The sequence below is a fragment of the Bubalus bubalis genome, chromosome 16 (genome assembly GCF_019923935.1).
Source record: "Bubalus bubalis isolate 160015118507 breed Murrah chromosome 16, NDDB_SH_1, whole genome shotgun sequence".
Lineage (NCBI taxonomy): Eukaryota > Metazoa > Chordata > Mammalia > Artiodactyla > Bovidae > Bubalus > Bubalus bubalis.
Genome location: NC_059172.1, coordinates 46,224,324 through 46,239,844, shown reverse-complemented (window position 1 = coordinate 46,239,844; position 15,521 = coordinate 46,224,324). Strand labels below are relative to the sequence as shown.

Below are 15,521 nucleotides of genomic sequence, written 5' to 3'. Positions count from 1 at the left end.
CAGCATGATAGCATTCATGAATCAGTGTTGGTGAAGAAACATTAACAAAGCTACGAAAAAGTCCCTACCCTACTTGTCCCACTTGCTCTAAATACAACCCAGGAAAGTCTGTTTGTAGCTCCTAGACATTTTAAACTGCCTAATGGACCATTTGAGTTCTGGCCAATAGATTTAATACACCTTCCTCCATCTCATGGATATACATGTCTTAGTAATGGTCTACATGTTTTTCACACTGGACTGATGGACTACTGCCTGTTCTGTGGCTAAAGTCCTTTTGGATAGGATTATCCCTACCTAGGGAACTGCTCTTGAACTTCATAGTAATCAAGGAACCCATTTTATTGGTCAGGTACTTCTTCCAGTCTGCTCTGTTTGGCTGGTTTTGTAACAGTTTCATTGTGCTCAATCCTCTCATTTGGTTTAATGTACACAGTGTTATTAAGATTCAATTGACAGGGACTTCTCTGGTAGTCCAGTGGTTAAGACTCCAGGCTTCCACCGCAGTGGGGGATGAGTTTAATCCCTGGTTGGGGAACTAAGATTCCACATGCCACCCTCACTCCCAATTCAACTGACAAAATTTGTAGGGGTCCTCCAAATACCTTGGCCAAAAGCATTGCTGGTGGTCCTTCTAAATCTCAGATCCACCCTTTTTGGAACACATCAAATCTCACCCTTTGGGACAGTCACAGGATGCCCAATGCATTTGGCTCCTGCCTCTTTTGACCCACCACTGTTGAAAGGAAAGATACTCCAATATTGCAAAGATCTAGTTGCTTCTATTACAAATCATAGAGCATTCTTTTCACCACGCATTCCTGGAAAAGGAAGAAAGACCTTAAGCATCATACTTTGCCACCTGGAGATTTTGTCTATTGGAAAAGGCCCCTCCAGGAAGACTCTCTTTAACCTTGCTGGAAAGGCCCCTATCAGATACTGCAAAACCAATCTTTGTGCTACCAAACTCCAGGGAAAAGACTTGGAGATTCATGTGACACATCTAAAGAAAGCACTGACTGGACCTGCACATTATCTAGTGATCTGAAAGTAAGATTCCTGGAACTGAAGCAGACAACTTTTGATGAGATAGTTTTCCAAAGCTATCTGGACCATGCCTGTTGGAAGTCTGTCTGCCAAACTTGATGATGACATAATGCTTCAGGTGATCTCCAACGCCTAATATCTTGATAATATATAAACTTCAGAGAAAAAGTGCCTGCAAGTTCTCTCACTTACATTCCTTATTACTCAAATGTGACTTCAATAGGTTTCCAATTTGTGTACTTTTTCTGAGGTGAGACACTACGCTCAGGAAAAGTCTTTCCTGACATTGAGGGATAGGGAGCTGATAAAATCAGAAAACCTGACCCTTGATCAGTGATTCTTTCAAAGAGAGATCAAGATTAAAAGAGGAAAATGTAAAAAAAATTACTAAACAGAAACGTCAAATCATCAGGAGACCAGAAGGGGGAGCTCTAATGCCCTTCTTCCAAAGCAGGGCCCAACTGGCAGACCTTTTCTCTCCTGCCAACAACTTGGCCAGTGAAAAGTCCTGGACTGTTTATTATAGCTCTCCCAACTTCCGTTTCCCTTCTGTGAAAGGGTTCTCCTTCCCTGGCTGTGTGAAGACTTACATGTTGCTCACCATGGTTGCAGATCCTGAACTGTAATTCTTTTTTTTTTTTTTGCTGGAGAAATGACTAACATTTATTTTAGGTCAACACCTTAAACTATGAGCCTCTTGGGTTTAGTTCAACTTCATCCCAGACAAAGCCCAGTATTTAGAATTAAGTTAGGTTTTAAAATCAATTATTTTGTTTTAGCAATTCTTATCCTAAGGCTTCATTTTCTGTTTAAAAAAAAAAGATAATTTTCTCAATCATGTAAACTCACAGTAATATCAAAAGAGCTTGGGGGCATATGATCCATTAGTTTCACGCTATACACTTTTCTTTTGGGATAAGAGATCACATATCTCTTTGAAAGGACTATGGCCAAATTTTAACATTTGTAGCTTTCTTGGCACAAATCTTCACAGGTTACATATTTTCTCCCTCTCTTGGGATCCCAGGGGAAAAGGGTGGGCACAGGAGGCTCCAAGATAAGACATATTTGTGAAGATGTATAAATGAGAACCATCAGAAGCATTTAAGAATAAAATGGCTTTCAGGTTCCAGTCCAGAAAAATCCTCATCTTTAAGTTTGAGCTCACATGGAGAATAGTCCTGGTTTCTGTACTGGCAGTGACTTAATGTCTCTGCCTGAGGCTCACAACTCAGAATCCCATACCTGATAAGGTCATTCATGATATGCAGATTCCCTGCAAACAACCACAGCCAATTTCAGCATTTATTCAACTTTCACCTTCTAATAATGACAGCCGGAAGTGAAGCAGAACAACCCAGGACACAAGCAGCAGAGATATATGTTTTGGCATCCGCTGGTGGTCTTGTCTGAAACTACCTCTTTCAATGCTCTGCAAGTCATTAAGAGAATAAGAGGAAGTTACTGTTTATAGCCAGATTTAGTCATTTTCACATAGAATCTCAGCACAGGCATCACCGCTTTGATCTCAGTCATCAGTTTCCTCAAGGCCATATTGGTCTGGATTCTCTGGATCCTGGAGATGTCCAGACACTGGAGTCAAGAGAACAGGCTGTCCTGATTCCCCCTCTCCAAGTGCCTAAGGCAGGTGAGGCGTAAGTTCTGTTTGCGGAATGTCAAACAGGGATCTTGTCTTTTTCAAGTTTTTTTCTGCCATGGCCACATTTCAATACAGCTGTTATTGATTTTGTGCTTCTCTTGGGTACTGAGGGATTCCTTGGTGGCTCAACTGGAAAAGAATCTGCCTGCAATGCGGGAGACCTGGGTTTGATCCCTGAGTTGGGAAGATACCCTGGAGGAAGGTATGGCAACCCACACCAGTATTCTTGTCTGGAGAATCCCTTTGGACAGAGAAGCCTGGCAGGCTGCAGTCCATAGGGTAGTAAAGAGTTGGACACAACTGAGCAACTAAGCCAGGGTACTGCAACTTCTTAACTGGATCCTAGACTTCTCATAAAGATACTGTGCTCCATATACTACTGCTAAATCTGTGTTTCTGTGAGGAACCAAGGGCTAGGACTTTCTATTCCACCGCATTGTTGACTTTGCTAACAGAGGTTTATTTACTTATTTATTAAAGATATGTGTATTTATTTATTTATAGCTGCACTGGGTCTTTGTTGCTGCACGTGGGCTTTCTTTAGTTGCATGGGCTTCTTGTGTTGTGGCTTCTCTTGTTGTGGAACATGAGCTCTAGGACATGCGGGCTCAGTAGTTATGGCGCACAGGCTCAGCTGCCCAGTGGCATGTGGAATCTTCCTGGACCAGTGTTCGAGTCCATGTTCCCTGCATTGGCAGGTGCATTCTTAACAAATGGACCACCAGGAAAGTCCAACATAGGTTTGCTTTTGAATTCTATGTATTTATTGTTATATTGATGTATTTGCCTGTTCCTGCATACTTTATGTACACACACACACATATCCTTCTTTATAAACCTCTATTTTACTATTCAATATTTACACTGAGTTTGAGTTCTTTTCTAAAAAATCCAGCTGCAGTTTTATCTGGATTGTATTAAAATTAAATGTTAAGAACTGTCACTTATTATATTGTCCTATTCATCAACATAGTAAACCTTTTCACTCATTCTAATCTACTTTGGTGGTGGTGGTGGTTTAGTTGCTAAGTCGTGTCCAACTCTTGTAACTCCATGGACTGTAGCCCCCCCAGGCTCCTCTGTCCATGGGATTTCCCAGGCAAGAATTTCAGTTCAGTTCAGTTCAGTTCAGTCGCTCAGTCGTGTCCTCCTCTTTGCGACCCCATGAATCTCAGCATGCCAGGCCTCCCTGTCCATTACCAGCTCCTGGAGTTCACTCAGACTCACGTCCATCAGTGATGCCATCCAGCCATCTCATCCTCTGTCGTCGCCTTTTCCTCCTGCCCCCAATCCCTCCCAGCATCAGAGTCTTTTCCAATAAGTCAACTCTTCACATGAGGTGGCCAAAGTACTGGAGTTTCAGCTTTAGCATCATTCCTTCCAAAGAACACCCAGGGCTGATCTCCTTTAGAATGGACTGGTTGGATCTCCTTGCAGTCCAAGGGACTCTCAGGAAGAGTCTTCTCCAACACCACAGTTCAAAAGCATCAATTCTTCGGCACTCAGCTTTCTTCACAGTCCAACTCTCACATCCATACGTGACCACTGGAAAAACCATAGCTTTGACTAGACAGACCTTTGTTGACAAAGTAATGTCTTTGCTTTTGAATATGCTATCTAGGTTGGTCATAACTTTCCTTCCAAGGAGTAAGCGTCTACACCACAGTTCAAAAGCATCAGTTCTTCGGTGCTCAGCTTTCTTCACAGTCCAACTCTCACATCAATACATGACCACTGGAAAAACCATAGCCTTGACTAGATGGACCTTTGTTGGCAAAGTAATGTCTCTGCTTTTGAATATGCTATCTAGGTTGGTCATAACTTTCCTTCCAAGGAGTAAGCATCTTAATTTCATGGCTGCAATCACCATCTGCAGTGATTTTGGAGCCCCCCAAAATAAAGTCTGACACTGTTTCCACTGTTTCCCTATCTATTTGCCATGAAGTGATGGGACCAGATGCCATGATCTTCGTTTTCTGAATGTTGAGCTTTAAGCCAACTTTTTCACTCTCCTCTTTCACTTTCATCAAGAGGCTTTTTAGTTCCTCTTCACTTTCTGCCATAAGGATTTAATGCCTAACCCCATGGACGGAGAAGCCTGGTAGGCTGCAGTCCATGGGGTCGCACAGAGTCGGACACGACTGAAGCGACTTAGCAGCAGCAGCAAATAGAGTTTAAACACTTTTTGTAGAAAAATTTTATGAATCCTTTGTTAATTGCTAAATTCTAAATGGTTAATGTGAAAGGTATCTAAATGTTTATTATATTTTCTAACTGGTTAATTTTGGTATAGAGAAGCATTGTTCATTTTTTAAATTTTATTACCAAGAAACTTGCTGAACTGTCTTATTAATTCTAATATCTTATTTACATTTGCTATTCTATGTAGATGATCACATAATCTGAAAAAATGACATTTTCTCTCTTTTCTCCCTGTGATTACACCTCTTTTTCTTTTTTTAATAGTATTATCTAGTACTTCAATACCATGTTAATGAATGAATGTGCTTCCTTATCATATTCTGGACCTTAATAGGAGTATACATATAATTTCTCAACAAGACGATGGCCTTTAAATATTGATGACATTCCCTTATGTAACTAGTTTTCTAAAGGTTCTTTTGAAATTATAAAAGAACCTTATAAAATGCTGTTTCTCAAAAAATATGTAACTTTTCACCTTTAGTTCATTAATGTAATAAATTAAATATTTTTGCATGACTGGAATAAAATCTACTTTATATTGATGTGTTTTTACTTTTTAAAATAGTAAAGTTTATTGTACATACAAAATTTATTGTACATATATATATAGATTTTTAAGGAAAAAAACATTTACTCACTATTTAGATCGTGAAAGAGAATATTGTTACTACCTCAGAAATTCCTTGTAAGCCTTTCCTTGATCACATTCCCTTCATCCTCACTTTATCATTATTCCTTTGCTCTTCTTTATAGAAAATCAATATCCTTTGATTAGATTGGATGGTTTAATAAATATTTTTCATATTTATGCTCTGCATAGCAAAGGTTCTATTTTTCTAGTCTGTAGTGTCTATTTTCTCACTATCCATTATGGCTAAGCCCTTGCTCCATATTGTTAGGTTTTTACCAGTCACCTTTTTATCCATTTAAAGGTACTCATCTCTGAATTGGTTAGAGTGAGCAAATTGCTCTAATAGATCCCAAATATACACCCACCTAAATTAAATAGAATTTTATTTCTTATTCACATATTATTACTGGAATATTATACTACTAGGCAGGTGAACAATTCAATAGGATAGCCAGGAACTCAACTTCTACCATGGTAGCCCTAACGGTCACCTATCCAGATAAGTAGAAGTGAAAAAGGAATGCCACGTGGGAAGTTTTTACTGGTCAAGCCTGGGAAGGTGACATCATCTCTTCATATTTCACTGATTATAATATAGTCATGGAACCATACCTAATATGGTAAAGAAGGGTGGGACAGCTGAAAAATTAAGTCTCTGACTGGGTAGATGCTTCCCAGTAACAACTCTTTTGGAGAAGGCAATGGCACCCCACTCCAGTACTCTTGCCTGGAAAGTCCCATGGATAGAGGAGCCTGGTAGGCTGCAGTCCATGGGGTCGCTAGGACTCGGGCATGACTGAGCAACTTCAGTTTCACTTTTCACTTTCATGCATTGGAGAAAGAAATGGCAACCCACTCCAGTGTTCTTGCCTGGAGAATCCCAGGGACAGGAGAGCCTGGTAGGCTGTCATCTATAGGGTCGCACAGAGTCAGACACGACTGAAGTGACTTAGCAGCAGCAGCAACAACTCTTTATTTTCTGTATAGTATGGTAAGTCTGTATTTAACTTAAAAATCTACCGAAATTTTTGCAAAGTGGCTGTAATATAATTATGTTCATGCTAGCACTGTATAAGGACTCTTCTCCCTATTTTCATCTATGCTTGTATCTGATGTTATTATATGCATTTCAGTGTGGATGTAGTATATTTCATTGTGGTTTTAACTTACATTTACTTAATGACTAATGACATTTAGCACCCTTTCCTGTGCTAATTAGCTATTTGTATGTCTGCATATAAATGTCTTTGCAAGTCTTTGCCATTTTTAAATTGGGTTGTCTTATTTATTAGTGAGTTGTAAGAGTTCTTTATGTATTATGAGTGCACATCCTTTGTATGATTTGCAAACATTTTCTCTCAGTCTATGGTTTGTCTTTTCATCCTCTTAATACTATCTTTTGAAGCATAAACTAAAACAAATTCTATTTTAATGAAGCCCAATTTCAATTTTTTCTTTTATGCTTTGTGATTTTGGTATCATATCTAGGAATTCTTTGCCTAAACCCAAATTGATCAAGATTTTCCCTCTAATTTCTTTTAACAAATTTATAGTTTTAGTTTTTATATTTAGGTCTGTGTTCCATTTAAAGTTAATTTCTTTTTGAAATAAGGATTTAAGTTTTCGTTTGTTTTAGCTTTTTTAAATACAGATATCTAACTGTCCTGGTATCAAACACCATGATTTTAAAAAGGCTATCTTTTCCTCATTGAAGTGAATGGTCTTGGTGCATTTGCTGAAAATCAATCAACCATAAATGTAAGGGTTCATTTCTGGACTCTCAGTTCTATTCCACTGATGTATTTGGTTAGCTCATTGCCAATACCACATCTTAAAAAAAATTTTTTTTTAATTGTAGTACAGTTGATTTACAATGTTGAATATCACGCTGTCTTGATTCCTATAGTATTGTAGTAAGTTTTGAAATCTTGAAGTGTTAAGTTCTTCAGCTTTGTACTTTTTCATAATTCTTTTGGCTATTCTAGAACTTTTACATTTAAACATATATTTTTGGATCAGCTTGTCAATTTCCACAAAGAAAGCCTGAAAGCATTTGTCAAAAACTGTGAAAGATCTGAGATTTCACTCTATCACCAGCTAATAAGTTACAGAAAAAGTTAACAAACTCTTTTAATCTAACATTCCAAGGTCTTTTTGTCCCAATTTCAATCTTCTTATTCCTTTTAATTGCTACTGTTCTCCCTACATAAGGGCTTCCCCGATGGCTCGATTGCTTGGCAGTAAAGAATCTGCCTGCAATGCAGGAGATGAGGGTTCGATCCCCGAGTGGGGAAGATCCCCTGGAGGAGGGCGTGGCAATCCACTTCAGTATTCTTGCCTGGGAAATCCCATGGACATAAGAGCCTGGTGGGCTGTGATCCATGGATCACAAAGAGTCAGACATGGCTAAAGCATGCATGAGACTGAGCACCCTACAAAATATTGAGTTTAGCTATTTATATGCCTTTGTTGATCTTTCCATAGGAATACCCTTTCCTACCATAGCTTCAAGCCAGACTCCTATCTATTCTTTACAACCTCTAAGAGAAACATTCTTCTTTTCCTCCCCTTTTCTGCACCTTCTTCATATTTTCAGTTGGAAGTCATCTTTCCTATTTCTGACCTCCCATAGTGCAATTTCTCTATCTCTGTATGACCCAAGTTGTTTTCCTTTTGTTATATAATTACACATCTTTTTTTTTTTTTCAGTAGAACCTGTATATTGATAATGTCTGTTATCTCCCCTTAAGTTCTTATACATGGTCTTGATCAATAAATATATTTGCTGAATAGAGATACAGATTTTTTGTGTGTATGATTTTCTTGTTCCTGATGTTAGGTGACAGTGCTTAAATAGTACAAAGAAATCTGAGGCTTTAAAGTTAAATAGGATTCTAGGTATGTGGCTTATCATTCGTTCTCTGAACAAATATTCAACCAGAGGTCTACCTTATCTGCCTTGGAAACAACCTTGTGTTAGTGTGCTATGAGGTACGATAATATAGACAACTGAAAAAACTTGTCTGTTCATTGTTTGTCCATGAAACTTCTCTATTTCTGTTTTGACCTCTTTGATATATAGATTGATATTGAGGAAAGAAGACTTGTATTAAGGGTCTGAACCTTAGCTCATTCAGTCAGCTAGCATTTATAAATTATTGTACAAAAGTTTTTGATCAATAGCATTATCTACTAGGTGTAAAGCTGCTACTATGCGCCCAAATTAATATATGAAAAGTTGCTTTTTAAAAAAAAAATGACAATGATAGCTTTATTAGATTTTATTTTCTTTAAAAAAAATAACAGAATAAAATGAACTGTAGGTCCTTCAAAGCAAGGTAAAATGACTTGACCTGATTCTAAAATGGAATAAAAGTTCCATGCTGCTGCTGCTGCTAAGTCACCTCAGTCGTGTCTGACTCTGTGCGACCCCATAGACGGCAGCCCACTAGGCTCCCCTGTCCCTGGGATTCTCTAGGCAAGAACACTGGAGTGGGTTGCCATTTCCTTCTCCAATGCATGAAAGTGAAAAGTCAAAGTGAAGTTGCTCAGTCGTGTCCGACTCTTAGCGACCCCATGGACTGAAGCCCACCAGGCTCCTCCGTCCATGGGATTTTCCAGGCAAGAGTACTGGAGTGGGGTGCCACTGCCTTCTCCAAAAGTTCCATACTTCATCTGAAATCTTTCACTAATTCTTCCAATGTTCCCTGGAAAATTCCTAGAACTTGGAATTGTTACTGTTTCAGTCATCAAGTTGTGTCTGACTCTGTGACCCCATGGAAGCCAGGCCTCCCAGTCCCTCATCATCTCCCGGAGTTTGCCCAAGTTCATGTTCACAGAAGTGGTGATGCCATCCAACCGTCTCATCCTCTGTCACCCTCTTTTCCTTCTGCTTTCAGTCTTTCCTAGCATTAGGGTCTTTTCCAATGAGTTGGCTCTTTGCATCAGGTGGCCAAAGTACTGGAGCTTCAGCTTCAGCATCAGTCCTTCCCACAAGTATTCAGAGTTGATATCCTTTAGGATTGACTGGTTTGATCTCCTTGCTATCAAAGGGACTCTCAACAACTGTGTGAATTATGCTAAGCAGAGCACCTGACTGGCACACAAAAGAGTTTGAAGGACTTTTTCTAAAATTTTTAATTAAAAAAAAATGAGGTATAATTTATATTATTTTCAGGTGTATAACAATAATTCAGCATTTGTTTATGAGTTTTTATTTTCCTATTGTTAGGCTTATTTGTACGGAGCGTAGGGTGAGCCAAATGTATGTATAGTATACATATACGTGTGTGTGCTCAGTCGCTCAGTTGTGTCTGACTCTTTGTGACTCCATGGACTATAGCCCACCAGGCCCTCTGTCCATAGAATTTTCCAGGCAAGAATACTGGAGTGGGTTGCCATTTCCTTCTCCAGGGTATCTTCCCCACCCAAGGATCCAACTCGTGTCTCCTGCATTGCAGGCAAATTCTTTAACCTGCTGCGCCACCTGGGAAGGTTGGATAGTATGAAAATCATATCTAAAGGGAGATTGGCAGAAATACTACAGTAGAATATCAGGGTCTCTCTTTAGGAAATAAAAAGTGAAAACTGTTCAGTCATGTCTGACTCTTTGTGACCCCATAAACTGTAAGCCTGTCGGGCTCCTCTGTCCATGAAATTCTCCAGGTAAGAATACTGGAGTGGGCAGCCATTTTGTTCTTCAGGGTATCTTCCTGACCCAGGGATCAGACCCAAAGATCTAACCCAGGTCTCCTGCACTGCAGGCAGATTGATTACCATCTGAGCCACCAAAGAAGCCCCTCTTTAGGCAATGATAGCTTTTATTTTGATACAGGGAAATAATTCCTGTTTGACAGATCTCACGAACCTTAACTTGGACTTAGAATTTCTTCTCTTGATCTTGTCTTTCAAAAGAAAGCCATGGTAATAGATAAAGGTCAATGGGGTGTTTGTTGTTGTTTTGTTGCCTGAGGGTTTCTCCATGAGATATACCTGTATTACAAAACTATCAGATTTTCTTTCTTAGAAATCTTTGAAGATTTCCACATTAGCAGAATGTGGCAATGATAATTTGGTGTACTATGACAATAACCTGTTTCCCTGGTGGCTCAGATGGTAAAGAATCTGCCTGCAATGCAGGAGACCAGGGTTCCATCCCTGGGTTGGGAAGATCCCCTTGAGTAGGGAATGGCTACCCACTCCAGTATTCTTTCCTGGACAATTCCATGGACAGAGGAGCCTGGAGGGCTATACAGTTCATGGGGTCCAAAGAGTGGGACACGACTGGGAGAGTAACACAACTATGACAATAACCTGTTTCCCTTAGGTCTCTCATATGTAGGTGGCCAGAGATGTGGACAAGGATGTGCACTATCCTCTACTGTACAGGTCAACTGCTCATCTCCATGAACACTCGTTTGAAAAAACATTTTTGTTATTACATGTAGGAGTCACGGAGTTTTCTCTTCCCAACTAAACAGTGATTAACAGGTTTTCAACGAAGTTCTTTCCGCAAAATCTGTTTTCATAGCAAATTACTCAAACCCGGTCCTCTCCCTCTTCGCTTCCTCTGGGGAACGAATGCTCCTCCCACTCTTCTCAGAACTGGGGAACTCTTACCCATCCTTCAAGATTCCGCTCAAATGTCATTCCCTGGTGGAGATTTCCTCAACATGGCAGGCCAAGTCGGTTCCTTCCTCTCACAACTTATAACTTGGCCTTTACCACAGTTTAACAGGATTATCTGTTTCAGGGTGGGTCTCGCTCCCAGGGCGTGAGCTTTGAGATCGGAGACCTTCTTTCATTTTTTCCATTTGTGTAGTCCAGCATGTGACAGACAGTAAAGATGAGTGACAGAAACCCTATGACTGGCAACCTTCTGCCGCAAGGAGCAATATCCCATCCACGTTGCTATCGATGTTCCACAGAGGCCCAGCTGCACAAGTTCCAACTGGTACACGGATTCCCGCTTACCCAGTGTTAAAAAACAAACAGCTGCGGACGGTAAGAAATAGAGAATGGCTCTGACGAAAACCGCTTTTCCTGAACTCAGACCGGTTAATAACCGCCAGCTGAGCCGGCAAAGGCGTTCGGAGTTCACCCAGCTGAGGAAAACGCTTTCCTTGAGTAAACTCAGAGTCCTTAGGTATTTCTCCAACTCTGGGATGTCCGCTTTTTTCTAACGGTAACAAGAAATCAAGGGAAAATGTGGTATTCAAAGATTTGGAGGTGACAGCTCGCAGCCACTCAGGCTCGAGGATCGCAGTAGATTACGAGCTGACGTCTGTGGACACAAGCGCTTCCCATTTTGTGGCACCAGCCCCCAGGCTGAGCGCCCACCCACCCTAGGCTGCCACTCCCTCAACCGCGGGCACCCTCTGCGCCCCGCCCAACTACTGGGCGGTGAGGCTCCATTCTCGCGACGACTCAGCTAATCTCGCCTATTCGATCTGAGGGATCTCGCGAGAAGCAGCCTGGAGCCGGCCTGTAACCTGCTGGGGCGGCTTTAGTAGCCGCAGCCGCTCGAGCGGCCGCAGCCACAGACACCTCTCTGGAGGGATCTGGTTGGGGAGGAAGCGGAGGTGTCGCTGGCCCTGGCCTGTGCCTGGACACTCAAAGGGGACTACAGGTTCGAGGGTGACTGGACTCAGTTGGGGAACTCAGTAGGGGCGGCGCCGGAGCCTGGGCTTGGTGGGAGCGAAGGAGGAAGGGGGCGGAGGACGAATCTGGGCTTGAGAGCTCAACTGCTGTGGCGGTGGTCTGGGCGTCCCAGATCCTGCTGGGGGACCGTGGGTGGGGTTCTGGGCTCCGGCCGCTGGCTCCCAGTTCGGAGAGGCAGCGAAGGGACTTGGGTTTCGGGGGTGCTGTTTTTGGGTTGGAAGTTCTGAGGCCTTTCCCCAGAGATGAAGGCGATACCCTCAACCCTCTTTCCCGGGGCAGGGGAACCCTGTGCCCCGCCCCTTTTCTGTCATTCTGGGTTAACGCCGCGACATCCTGAGGAGGGCGCATCACAATAGGGGCTAAGTTGGCCCCGGTCTCGCTTTGGGTGAAGAGGAATGAGACCCCAATAAGGTGTTGCGTGGTTTTATGCTGTAACGATATGACGTGCGGTAAAGCTTTGTTTTCCCAAAATTCGCACAGAAAAGCTGCTTATTTTTTTCTTCTTCAGATACAAATCCTTTATCCTCTTGAAGGTGTGCAGGAAGGTTAGACATCACGTAGTAACTTGTTAGTATGGGGACAGTGTGACCATTATTGGGCCGCACAGATTTCCTGCTAATTTTTCTCTTTACTACTTTGAGCCCGTGATGAGAAGTCACTAGTCCAGACATGCTAGAACATCAGTCTCTTGTCACATTATGCATTTAACATATACAGTTTATTTAAACTTTTTTTTACTCTTTAAGAATCTTCATGCTTTTTATTTAAATTAATATCAGAGAAAACTAACAGTATATTGATTTTCTTTGTACAACTGGTATCCCCATCCCCCTTACACAAATTTGATCAAGACTTTTTAGAGAGGGAGTTATAGATAAATTTTAAATGAAATAGACTGTAGAAATTAGAATAAGAGATGTAATAAGGAGTGCAACTGTAAGGGCCAAAAAAGTTTCTATACTGGAGAACCCATCTAGGACTGAAGCCCAGGCTTTGAAAGTGAGGACTATAGTCATTAGAATACAAAGCAGAAAGCCGTAGAAATAACTCGGGAGAGGATTTGATGGTGGATAAAGACTATTAAAAAAGTGTGTGAGGAGAATTGTTTTTGAAGATGTATATGTGTTTTCATAAATTTCTCTGACATTTCTCAGAGTTTATGGGCTAACTGCTATTGTTATACATAAAGACAAAGTGGGAAGGGAGGTTCTGAAGCTTGGAGTGTGACAAGGAACTGGAGTAACATAGGTTCAATTAGGAAAGCTTTCAGTGTCAACAAATGTTTTTGAATTTTTACCTTTTTTTTTTCTCCTAGAAAAACTTTCAGGTGGGCTTTTTACATTCTGTATGTTACCATTCCACCAGTCTGAATTTTTTTCTTTCTCAACCTTTCTTCTAAGTCTTGTAAAAAGTTTTTTTATTATTAACTATGAAGTTGCAAACCAATATGTCCTGCTTTGTGGCTTTATACATTAGGTGACTTGTTGAAGTGATCTGGAAAAGATGCACCTTTCAGCAAACTTACATGCTTCAGATACTAGAAAATAAAAATGAGTGAAATACACTAGAGAGTTTATGCCTCATGTAGAGGAATATCCAGTTCTCAGGTTCACTTAATTAGTGCAGTAATTTGGCCCCAGTCTTCAACCTTCTCAAGAGAACACAGGAAATCTAGACTTTTGCTTGCCATTCTCCTGACTTTTAAAAATATTGACAACTATTTGAAACAGTTAAAAATAACTTCATGTGGCTCAACCAGGCCAAACCTGTCAGTTATTTTATCTTCCTCTCTAGGTTTGGAGCTCTGTTATAAGTAAAAATTAATAATTGTATAACTAAAAAAGATTTTAAAGCAAGGATGCCAATTAGTTTGCAGCTTCAAAACTAGGAGTACTTGGGAAAATACCAGTTCTAACTGAAAGCAGTTAAGTTTAATAGCCTTTAAATGTGGTTGGGTAAATTGAACTGATGCTTAGTAATATTTTAAATAATTTAAATTTTTAAATATTTAAAAAGATATTTCCTTGTATGAAATAAGAGAAGGGAAAAACTCTCAGTATATATGGTTTAATAACTCAGAGTTCTGAGCAAAGCTGATTTGTAGGTTTCTTGAATTGATACATTGAGAAGCTTTTTATTGTACTTGTGATTAATACATAAAATCTAGGAGACCCTCTACTCATCTGTGGTTTTGAATGTTTTTTGTTTCTACCATCACTTGTTGTCTTCCCAGTCACTGACTTTTATTGGAAGCAATATTGATTCCTGGAGGATGGGGTAGGGAGAAGGGGCATTAAGATGTGAAGAAATGGGAAGAGAAGAGTGTGAGGTGAAGCAGGCACTCACATGCTTCTCTTTTACACTGTCCATTACAAGATTGATTTAACTAGTTTTCTTGTCAGAAGAATAGGTACTTTGATTAAACACGTGGTGCCTTGTATGTAGTAGAGCTTAATGATATTTGTGGAATTGAACCCTGTGGATTAAACCACATTTACCCATTAGAGGGAAATACTTTAATCACATAATCTGATTCATACTTAGTTGGACTGGGGGGAATGGGAGTTTAGAGGTCAGTTCTAAGAAAGAAGTGAGCCTTAGAAATATAGAGGGCAAGGTGAAGGTCTTCTGAGGGAGTAAGGTTGAGAAAGGCTAGGTGAGGGAAAGTTTTTAAAAGGAAGATAAAATGGTTAAGTACTACTTTATCTTCTGTGCAGCTTTACAAAGAGCTCTGCCTTTTACAAGACAGAGTTATTTATCATAACTTATGCAAAGACTGCATAGAATATTGGTTTTCAATCAGGTCTACTTTGGGAATTGGCAGACTTAGTTTTCTTTCTTTAGCCCAGTCTTTTTAGGTCAAGTTAGTTTAATACCTCTTTACCCAATCCCTGCCTCTCTGGTGTGGGAAGTGAAACAGGAGAAGATGGTATGTTTTCTATGAGGTCTTCCTCTTTGAGAGTTTAAAAAACATCCTGAAGAACCTGTTAGGTATTTTTGGAGATTATGTTTGTTAAAAGAGGAACCATCATTTTCCTCTCCCCATGTATCTACATGACTTGTAAAGTAAGGAAGTTCTCTCTTGGAAGTATTTTTCTCCTGTCTTTCAATTCCTTGAGTGAGATGCCTTCCCAAGGGAAGATTAGATGAGGCCTGTGAAGCAACTGAATATGCTTTTGCTCAGTGCCTTCTGGTTCTATTTTTAGAGCCTTCAATTCTTAGGACATAACATTCTCTACTCTTCTGTATGGTAGATGCATCTGAGCAGGCTGGACCCTATGAGGGAGAAGGAAACGAAATATCTACAGTTCTGAGTTT

The 15,521-nt window shown here is 40.4% G+C and overlaps 1 protein-coding gene and 1 long non-coding RNA gene across 7 annotated transcripts in view; one reads left to right on the top strand and one right to left on the bottom strand.

Moving 5' to 3' along the window:
* Nucleotides 1–1,628: 1,628 nt before the first annotated feature.
* LOC123329781 lies at nt 1,629–11,853 on the bottom strand. The gene is made up of 2 exons (XR_006545333.2): nt 11,163–11,853; nt 1,629–2,479 (listed from the first exon to the last, which is right to left on the bottom strand). It is a non-coding gene; the product is annotated as an uncharacterized LOC123329781 (long non-coding RNA).
* Nucleotides 11,854–12,021: 168 nt separating this feature from the next.
* The window catches only part of BTBD10 (BTB domain containing 10), a 74,526-nt gene continuing 71,026 nt past the window's right edge, over nt 12,022–15,521 (top strand). Inside the window, exon 1 of one of the 6 annotated variants that reach the window (XM_044929561.2) lies at nt 12,022–12,171. The gene's annotated coding sequence lies outside the window, so the exon portion shown is untranslated. The remainder of the gene's footprint in view (nt 12,172–15,521) is intronic. The other 5 variants (XM_044929560.2, XM_044929562.2, XM_044929557.2 and 2 more) reach the window with 5 other exon arrangements.